Source organism: Lissotriton helveticus, chromosome 3_1, assembly GCF_964261635.1.
Source record: "Lissotriton helveticus chromosome 3_1, aLisHel1.1, whole genome shotgun sequence".
Classification (NCBI taxonomy): domain Eukaryota; kingdom Metazoa; phylum Chordata; class Amphibia; order Caudata; family Salamandridae; genus Lissotriton; species Lissotriton helveticus.
Window position 1 is genome coordinate 1274163960 of NC_136061.1, and position 11119 is coordinate 1274175078.

An 11119-nucleotide genomic window follows, 5' to 3' on the forward strand; every position below is an offset into this window, starting at 1 on the left:
CTCAAGAAGAACAATCGGAACCCCTTACAGAACTTTAAAGAAGCAATACAGTAAGTGAAAGTCAGGGTGAAATTTTTGAGATAGTTTTAGAAAGAACAGCCTATAATTGGTCTCTTTGTTTTGTAGCCCTCAAAAGCCAAGACCCATGAAAGGACACCTTTAGACAAATAACCAGAAGTAATCTGACGCCTAGACCATCAGGACAAGACAAGACAAAGAAATACTGGACGAAGACAGGACTACTCTGATCGCAGGTAGGCGCTTTTAGAGATCAACAACACTCTTACACTCAAAACTGTGTAGGTTAGGAAAGCCAATGTTTTAGTCTATAGTATAGTTAGTTTTAAAGTAATACCTTTGGTACTTGTTGTTTCGCAGGGCGACAGCAAGAACAAACCAACCACTCAACGTCCAGTAGAGGCCCTTCTCCCCTCTCCCCTATTTCTAGTTTAAAACTTGCTGTGAATTAAGCTCAGTAAGTTTTTAGTTAGTAGTTTGGGAAGTTGGTCCCTTGCATCTCTGCGAAATCATCTACGTTATCCACGAGGCTTCAGTTACAGGACAAGGTAAGGGACGACGTAGCCTGTCTTGACAGAAGGCAAAGCCCACGAGAATCTTTTCGCCCAGACGCAATGGACCAAGTGACCTTACAGGATTTAGCAGCCATCTTGGAAGATTTAAGACAGGAAAACGCTGCTTTACGCAGAGATATGTCTACCCTACAAGATGCAATTCAGCATAAGCCAATTCTGAAACCTGCAACATTTCAAGGGTCCTCCTTGGAGTCTGGGCCCCAAACCCAAATACAAGTGGTAACTCCAGTTCCAACTCCCTTAGCCCAGCCTGAGAGGTTTTATGGAGACTGTAATAAGTTTTCTGTATTTTTACAGCAGTGTCATTTACACTTCCTAGCCAAAACATCAGCTTTCCCTGATGACTCTTCTAAGGTAGCGTTTATGTTATCTTATTTAGGTGGTGACGCTGCACTTTGGTCAGTCCCTTTGGTAGAAAATGATGACCAAATTATATATAATTTTAAGAATTTTGAACGTGCCCTAAAAAAGATGTTTGCTAAACATGTCTTTGTACAATCCGCTGATAATGAACTTCTTAGTTTAAAACAGGGATCCTCAGACCTGCTTCATTACATCTCTATGTTTAACCGCCTGGTTTTAGAAGCAGACTGGCCATATGATAAAAGTGTCTCAATTTTTTACAGAGGGCTAAAAGACGAATTGAAAGACATGAGAACCCAAATCCTAGAACCTCCTGATGACATTAGTGAGTTCATAGATTTGGTGGTAAAATTAAACCACCGTTTGACCGAAAGAAGAGGAGAAAAGGGAAAATCCGATCACAAACTGGTTTTCTTAAAAGAAAACACTACTACTTCTCGAGAAGTCAGTCCCAGGATTGATCCTGTAGAGCCAATGCAAATAGGATCAATACGAGGCCCTATATCAAAAGATGAAAAAGAAAAAAGACGAAGATTAAACCAATTCCTTTACTGCGGTAAGACCGGACATTTCGTAAAGGAATGTCCGACGCGGCCAAACAAGATAAAGTCTAAATCCTCGGAGGTAGCCATCACCCAAGAAAGATCGGAAAACTAGAAAACTCGGTAAAAGATGAGGTCAGTTTATCGGGTGAATTTTACAGTTTGGCCTCTACTCTTCCACCTCTAGGGTGTAAGCATTTTTGTATATTAGTAGAGCTAAGAGGGCTTCTTCCAGCCTCTCACACTGGGAAGGTGGAAGCTATAATCGATTCTGGAGCTACAGGAAATTGTATCGATACACACTTTTTAAGTCAGTTAGGTTTTAACTCACATCTTAAGAATCACCCCGAAATTGTGAGAGCAGTAGACGGCAAGGAACTGACTTCTGGTCCAATCAATAGACAAACTGAATTGTTAGAAATGGACTGTTCACCTATTCACAGGGAAAGAATTCATTTTGACATCATTGATGCCCCTCAATTTAAATTGATACTAGGAATTCCATGGTTGGTTCAACACAACCCTCTCATAGATTGGGTTTCCAAGACAGTGACTTTTAAATCTTCTCATTGTTCACATCATTGTTTTCTTTTAAAGAAAACTGAAGATGTAATTCAGGGTTTTGACTTCAGAGCTGAATCACCCACTGTTTTAGTCTTGGATGGAGTGCCTTCTGAGTACTCTGATCTTTTGGACCTTTTTGACAAAAAAAGGGCAAACACACTGCCGCCACACAGGGACTATGACTGCAGAATAGGTCTGGTGCCTGGAGCCACCCTGCCCTGTAGTAGGATCTATGCCCTCACTGAAAAAGAGAATGTACACCTCAGGGAATATCTTGATGAATACCTCGTAAATGGCTTTATTCGACATTCCAAATCACCTGTGTCATCTTCTCTTTTTTTCATTCAGAAAAAAGGAGGAGAATTGCGCCCATGTATAGGTTACAGAGCACTGAATAATGTCACCGTAAAGAACAGGTATCCCCTGCCCCTTATTCCTACACTACTGGACCAGATTAAAAAGGCAACAATTTATACAAAATTGGACTTGCGTGGAGCATACCATCTGGTAAGAGTACGAAAAGGCGACGAGTGGAAAACGGCCTTTCGCACTAAGTTTGGTCTCTTCGAGTACCAAGTAATGCCTTTCGGTCTTTGCAACGCTCCAGCAGCTTTCCAATTTTTTATAAATGAAGTTTTGCACGAATTCATAGATATATGCTGTGTTGTCTACATTGATGATATCCTCATCCACTCCAACTCAGAAGAGGAACATGTACAGCAAGTTTGTGCCATTCTCCAAAAATTGCTTTCAAATTCTTTATATGTTAAACTGGAGAAAAGTCTGTTTCATGTCTCTAAGGTTGATTTTCTTGGCTATATCATCAGTCCCAAGGGAATCGAGATGGATCCAAAAAAGGTTGAGGCAGTCAGTTCTTGGCCAAGTCCCACTACTGTAAAGCAAATACAAAGCTTTCTAGGATTTGCGATTTTTTATCGCCGTTTTATCCAAGACTTTTCTCAGATAATTACTCCCATTACTAAATTGTTAAGAAAAGGCGTGAAATTCCTATGGTCTGCCCCGGCAGAAAATGCTTTTCAAGAATTAAAGAAAAGATTCACATCTGCTCCTGTTTTGTGTCATCCTAATCCTAGCCAGCCTTTCATAGTGGAAGCGGACGCTTCTCAATTTGCCTTGGGTGGAATTTTGTCTCAAGGAGATCTTGACACAGGTCAAATGCACCCTATAGCTTACTATTCCAGAAAATTATCTGAATCTGAACAAAATTATGCAATCGCTGACAAAGAACTATTGGCTATCAAAGCAGTTTTTGAAGAATGGCGTCACTACTTGCTTGGAGCTCGTCATCCTGTAACAATTTATACCGACCACAGAAACCTTCAAGCTTTAAGATCTGTAAAAGCTCTTTCAGCTAGGCAGTTGCGATGGTCAATGTTCTTCAATGATTATAATTTTGTAATCACTTATCGACCTGGGAAAGAGAACTTAAAGGCTGACGCTTTATCCATAATTGGGGACAAAGGTCCAGACCTGCCGGAAATTATTCATCCTGTAATCCCAACTTCTTGTTTTCAGGCTAGTTTATCAGTTTGTGATGTAATTAGCGACATAAAGAAGGCATTGGAAGAAAAAGATTTAGATCAATGGAAAAAAGATCATCCTTTCCTTCAGGAGAAAGACAATCTGATGCTGGTTCATGATCATATTTTTGTACCTACAGAGTCACTTCAGAAGACCATCATTCATCTTCATCATGATACTCCTTTGTCTGCTCATCCCAGTATCATGAAAACCTATGAACTCATTAAAAGAGACTTTTGGTGGCCCTCTATGTTCCAAGACGTACAACTATTTGTAGAGACATGTAGCCTTTGTATTCAAAACAAAACCTCTCATCAAGCTCAAAGTGGTTTGTTAATGCCGCTCCCTATTCCTCCTCAACCGTGGCATATGATATCCTTAGATTTCATTGTTGAACTACCTGAAACCAAGAAGGGATTTACAATGATTTTAACTGTTGATGCATGCTTCTACACTTATTCAATATCACCGAGCCAAACGGATACCAAGAGGACTACGTTTATCAATAAAACCTATGTTATTTCGTTTCAACCTCAATTCTAAGTTCATGGACAAATGGTTTAGCATACTGAACAAATGCTCTTTGGATTTGATTTTGCTTATAATTGAGGAATTAGCCAAAACGATACGTGAATTGGAAGAAGAGATTTACGTATTAAAGTCAGAACTAGAGGCCAGAATGGAAACAGATACCTGGAAGATCAGCCTGGATAATATTAACATCAAATTGGATAAATACGAAAAAGAACTACAGGAGGGCAAATTGCGTAAATATAAACGTGACACTATAGACTATAAACTCAACGAAGTATATACATGGGCTGACATCTATGCCCGACGTCAATTCATCCCCAAGAGAACACCACCATCAAATCGCTCGTCGGAAGAAAGTTTGGTCACAGACAGAGAAACATCAATACGCAGGGGACCAATATCAGCTACACAAGAGGGCGTTATACTATCCACCGAGGCTAGCATTCAAGCAACCACTAGCAAAGACCCGGCTTTTTTGTTACAGGCCCAAACTCAAGGACAACCACCAACGCTTCAAGCAGAAACACCAGTAACAAAAGGAAAACAAGGCGAGGAAACGGCCGGAAAAGAATTGAGGAGCGGACGAACAGTAGTTTGATCATCAATATATCATCAGTGACATTAACACAAGTACAAACGAAAGTATTAAACAAAGGCCTAACATTTGTACCCACAGTGGCAACTAATGAACTAGAGACTGAAGGTGCGTTCTTTAGATTCATGCGCACATTAAAACTCAGACACTATTTTGAGAATGTGGTGGAACCTACAGAACTGAGTGAACATACCACAGAGAGAACATTCAAACCAAAGAGCGTGTTCCAAGCACCAGTATCTCATAAAATGCTAGATACATTTGAGGCAATGGTCAAAAAAGACCTACAAGCATTAACCTACAAAAGAATTCACCACAACAATTTAACCAAATCGGAATTAAACACCATCAACAACTTGGCAAACAATGCAACAATCACGATACAACCGGCAGATAAGGGCGGCGCCCTTGTCCTTATGGATACAACGTTTTATGAACGTAAAATCAATGAACATGGGGCCGATCAAGATGTTTACTTCAAACTATCAGGGGACCCAACCACAACATTACAACTAATGTTAAACACCATTCTACAAACAGCCAAAGAGAATGAGTGGATAGATCAGCAAACAGTGATGTACCTTACTCAAAAAAATCCCAGAAGACCTACTCTGTATATGATCCCGAAAATTCACAAACACCCCACAAATCCTCCCTTCAGACCGATAGTGTCAGGCTGTGGGTCAATTTTTGACCCCCTAGGCAAATATATTGACCACCATCTACAAAAATTTGTTCAACAATGGGGATCCTACATACGGGATACAACAGATTTTTTAAACAAATTGAAGTGGATAGAGGAAGGATATCAAGAGCACTGGTTTATGTGCACCATAGACGTGGTGGCACTTTACACCTCTATACCTCACCAAGCTGGATTAGAAGCGACAGAATGGGCACTGCTCAAAATGGAAGATTTACCTACTACCCAAAAAAAAATTTTATTACAGCTTTTGAAATTTTGTCTACATAACAGCCATTTCGTATGGAAGGAAGAGTTTTACGCGCAATTGAATGGAACAGCCATGGGTTTTGCAGGGGCTCCTGCGTACGCAAACACATTTATGGCCCAGTACGAAGCAGACAACCTCATGTCATCTAATGAATGGAGTCATGTGAAAATGTACAGTCGATTTATTGACAATATTTTTTTAATTTGGGACGATACTCCAGCATCACTTGAACAATTAATTCATCAATTAAACCAAGTGGACACTAGGATTCAATTCACTCACAAAATAAGCAAGGATACCATCGACTACTTGGATGTGAGAATCATTAAAACAGTCAATGGATTCGAAACATCGTTGTACACAAAGTCCACAGACCGTAACAGTGCACTTGAATACACAAGTTTTCACCCAAAAAATCTCATCAGGGACCTACCAGTATCCCAGTTCATCCGGATCAAACGTATCTGTTCAAATGAACAAACTTGTTTAACCACACTGGAGCACCAGGCACAAAAATACCAAGAAAGAGGATATGCACCAGGTGAACTAGCAGCACAAATGGTCAGAGTACAAGAAATTAATAGATTGGACATGTTAAAACCACGACCAAAAACATCCCAGAATAGGATGGTATTTGTCACCAAATATACAACCCTGTCTACGAGGATCAAAAAAATAGTGAATAAAAGATGGGAACTTTTATCCACGGAACCTGATTTTCATGGAATCTTCAAAGATCTACCACTACATGCATATACTCGTGGTCCAAATTTAAGGGAAAGACTTAAACGGAAACAACAACCCACAGAACCAACCAACTACAATGGCACTACCAGATGTTTAAACTGCACCAATTGCAACAATGTAATTACCGGGAATACGTGCAGACATCCCACCACGGGCAAACCCATCAACCTAAAACACTCAAGTGATTGTAACACCAAGAATGTGGTATACGCCATCAAATGTCCATGCGGCAAGATGTATATAGGGAAGACGGAACGCAAAATAAAAGTAAGGATCACGGAGCATAAAAGCCGCATCCGTAATGATAACATGACTTCACCACTGGTAACACACTGGAGAGAAGCACGTCATACTATTGCTCAACTGAGATTTTTCATCATTGAACACGTACAAATCCAATGTGACATAGATAACCATCAAAGGTTATTACAGCGAGAATTATTCTGGATTAAGTACTTAAAAACCCTGACACCAACAGGTCTTAATGATAAATATGATCTGGCTTGCTTCCTATAGGATTCATGATTTAATATCAGCACCACGTTTGCATTCAACTAAAAATCCTATAGATAATAGCACAATAAACACATAGGGATGGCATGTCCATTCGAAAATGTTCACCCTAATGGATGTAATCTAATAACATTGTTTACAACCGTCCACACTAGTGTTAGACATGTTTAACCAGGAGTTCTGATATTTTAAATGTTAGAAGGTTCATACATAAAATCTCAGTTACAGTGATGTAAATGTAGTCTTTTACTAATTGTATTAGTGAATATGTATTTTAATCATAGGTTTGGGTGATTTATGATTAACTTGTTTTTTTGACAACTACTGTAAACACGTGTCTTTGAAACTATTGTGTATCCACGACACTGCACATGAACACAAATTTACTGATCCATTTTACTAGGCTTTCGCCCCGATGTTCATGAGAAATGTATAAATGCGTGTGTTTAAATTTTTCAGAAAAATAGTAAAATCACATATATCTCCCAAGTTCAATTATCTGGCTATTGGTACCAACACCGAGTGCCCTTAACCACGTTTTGACATATTATTTTTCTACGTATCGGTGACTACCACATGCCCCATCAGGATCATGCAATGGGATAAAGCTGTTTTTATTAGCACGATTACAATCCCAATATGGCGCGCACAATAACCATTGCACCCAGGGATTTTCACCTACTGAGTCCGTTTTTCGTTTTCACACCACCTACACGTAACGCGGTGCTTGAGCTTACTTGAACTTTACTCCCGAGACCCAGTCGAGTAAACATGCATCGAGCAGCGGCGTTTTCCATGACGATCGAGTTCCTTCGCAAGACAGGTATTTAACATTTAGGAAGATCAGCACGTGAGACTTGAGCCGCCTATGACTTATAAGTTAGTAATGGCGTCATAACCTTTTCGCCCTTATAGATTAAGAATTTCAGTTAATGAAGACAAGGTAGGGTACTTTATTTCAAGGAAACACGGTATTGTTGTTTCAAACTTATGACCTCAATTCTCATTGAACACACGCTTGTCGTTACAGCTTAACAAGAGCAAGACAAGCAGGTATGTTGTAATTATTGTGATAGCTTCAGCGGACGTTAAAACTACGACAATATCAGCCCCCAGTATTATCCTATCATTTCTTTGTCGTTTATTTACACAGCGCTTCAGGCACACCGTTTATCATCCAAGCATATCAACTATAACAACTCAATTGACACCAGGTACGCTATTGCTCTAATACAACTGCACCCCCCCATGATCTACCATATAAATTACATTCCACCCTTACATTGAATATTTTTTCATTTCTTGCAGCACTGCCCCTGACGAAGGCACAACTTTGGGTGCCGAAAAGCATTGGGCCTATTCACAAATGTGTGCTTATTTACAACTGTCTGTAAAATAATGCCATGTATATAAGTTTTGATGCAAATGTATTGATAAATGTTTAAAGCAAATGTTATGAAAACTGCAAATAACATAAGCAAAAAACAGAAAAGCGTAGTATAATAAATGCATAAATAATTGCAAAATCAACCAAAAAAAGAGTTTGTTTAAACATTTTATTTATTTTTCAAGGTGCGGAGCACCAAGTGAACAGTGCATGATTAGGTGGGCTAAAACTCACCATTACCATTCATTTAACTACCCAGGAGTGACTCTCCTGATTAATCAGTGCACCATTGGAGGAATTTAAAATCTTACGTTTAAACCGGAGTGCTCCTCACAACCCCAATTACCATTAGACCTGCCCTTAGGGCATGTATGCCTGCCACATGGCACCCAAGCCTGTTTTGGGGGTGCCAGAGGGTGTCAAAGTGACACCCCCTGCACCCTTGTGGAATTCGGTATTTACCGATTCGGTAAATACCGAATCGGTAATGCCCATTCATTCCTATGGGCTTCATAGCCCATAGGAATGAATGGGCATTACCGATTCGGTATTTACCGAATCGGTAAATACCGAAATCATCCGATTCGGTATTCCAGCACATCTGGAATACCTACATGTCGACCCCATAGATTTACCGATTTTTAATTACCGAATCGGTAAAATTCGGTAATTTAAAATCGGTAAATCTATTTCACCTACATCTGGCCCTTAGTTACAAGAACTAAACATCTAGGCATCCTGTTAGACATGGAGCTCATACTGAGTACACACTTAAATAAAGTGGCCTATATCTCAAGGTGCAGGTTCATCTGTAACAGTGTAACAAATAAACTACATGCATCTCACAAAGGAATAGAAATTACTTTGTAACCCCCCCACTCCATGAAAATACTTGGCACTGCCTCCTAAAAAAAATAGAATGCCACCGTCCATTAAAGCGTAGTAGAATATCCAAAGAGACATGCCTAGCACACACATTAAATGCAAAATAAATTAACTTCTCCCTTTCCATATTTACAACGACAATGGTAACAGGGAAAAACTCCGCACTATCAGAGAACCACCTGCAAAACTGATATTCACTAATCATCATATAAAGAGTGGAAATGTATAGCAGATATATAATCCACTGTAAAGGGGTGGCGGGGGCAGGAGTAACTGAGTCAGAGGCTTTGATTAATGATTTGAGAGATCGCTTTATTTTTATATAAGCTTTCCGTCTCCGGCTGGTAAGTCTTTCTCGTGCAAAAGCTGCAGGGTACGTCTTGATGTACTTCGGGAACGCCAGATTGGTAAGCCACGGATTAAAGGTGGGATGCTTCGGCGAGACCGGAAAGCAAAAGAGAGAACAAAGACAGGGATTAGGGGGACGTTTGGGTTTTAGAAATGCGAGGGGCCAGGAGTGAGGGAAACCAAGTGAACGAGTGCTGTATACACGTTAATTTGCCGTGCTCAAGTGCTCGTGAGGAGGAAAGGGTTCCTGGAGTCCGTACACGAAATTTACACCTATGTACATGCGGGCTTCTGCGTGGCAGGCTGGTTACGTAGTCCCACCCAACCCGCAACCTTGCCCCGTACCTGTTCAAGCCACGCTCCTCCCGTGGGAGTGTGGCGGGGCGGCTCATGAAGACGTTGGCCTCCTGGCTTGTCGGGAACGCCTCTGATGTCCTGAGCCTGGCTCGTCTCGTCCTCTTCCTCCTGGACCTTCGGTTTCTCTCTCCTTCTCCGCTCACCGTCGCCTTTTTCTTCCTCCGGGGAAATGCCGTCCATCGTCTTCCTGGTTCCTCCCTCTTTTGACGTACCTGGCGCGATGACGTTCAACAGGGGAGAAGTCTCGTCGGGTTGTAATCCCCAATTAAAGGAGCCTTGTCCTTTTTCCTCATCGTAGCTCCATAGGGGCTCTTTATCCTGTTGCCATTCGTCGTCGACATAGGGATTGTCATGCTGGTGAGAGGGGATAGAAGCTGGTGAGAGGGGGACAACTGACCACCAATCGCGTACATGGTCCTGTCCCTCAAAGGAACGTCTCTCCGCCACACACCTCCCCCCCTTGATTCTCCCGATTGGGGAGAGGGAAGACTCTGGATAGAAAGTCAGCGCTCCTGTTTTCCGAGCCTTTCCTGTGGTGTACAGTAAAGGAGTATGGCTGTAGGGACAGTAACCACCTGAGCACCCTTGGATTGTGGCTTCAGTTTTAGTACATCCACTTCAAGGGTGCATGGTCAGTATGGAGGATGAATGGACTTCCCTCTAAATAATACTGCAGTTTGTCGATGGCCCACTTTATTGCCAGGCATTCCCGCTCTATAGGGGCATATTTACACTCCCTGGGAAATAGCTTACGACTGGCATACAGTATGGGATGTTCTAGCCCGTCTTCCCCCATTTGTGACAAGACGGCCCCAATCCCTACGTTTGAGGCGCCTGTAGCGAGTATGAAGTACTTCGTGAAATTGGGTGATACCAAGACTGGTGTGGTAGTTATTGTTTGCTTTAGGCTCTCAAATGCAGTCAGTGCTTCCTGAGAGGGAGTTTGTAGCTCTCTGGGTCTGACGTCTTTTCTCAGGAGGTCAGTAAGGGGGGTGGCTACTTCAGCAAACCTAGGGATAAATCTGCGGTAGTAACCAATTAGTCCTAGGAAAGCTCGTAGGTCTCTTTTATTGGTGGGGAAGGGTGTCTTTTCAATGGCTTTCACCTTTTCAGTTTGTGGGGCAATAGTCCAGTCTCCCAGGAAATATCCAAGATAGTTCACTCGGTTGAACGCGGCTCTGGACTTTTTCGCATTT

At 41.4% G+C, this 11119-nt stretch overlaps 3 long non-coding RNA genes across 3 annotated transcripts in view; 2 read left to right on the forward strand and 1 right to left on the reverse strand.

The window, feature by feature from the left end:
* Positions 1-254, forward strand: part of LOC144824941 (uncharacterized) — a 498402-nt gene extending 498148 nt beyond the window's left edge. Inside the window, exon 6 of the long non-coding RNA XR_013609197.1 lies at positions 127-254. This is a non-coding gene — a long non-coding RNA (uncharacterized LOC144824941). The remainder of the gene's footprint in view (positions 1-126) is intronic.
* The window catches only part of LOC144824943 (uncharacterized), a 49472-nt gene that overhangs the window by 31354 nt on the left and 6999 nt on the right, over positions 1-11119 (reverse strand). The gene's annotated exons all lie outside the window — the stretch shown is intronic.
* LOC144824940 (uncharacterized) lies at positions 7897-8466 on the forward strand. Its single transcript, XR_013609194.1, has 3 exons — positions 7897-7999; positions 8100-8160; positions 8255-8466. It is a non-coding gene; the product is annotated as an uncharacterized LOC144824940 (long non-coding RNA).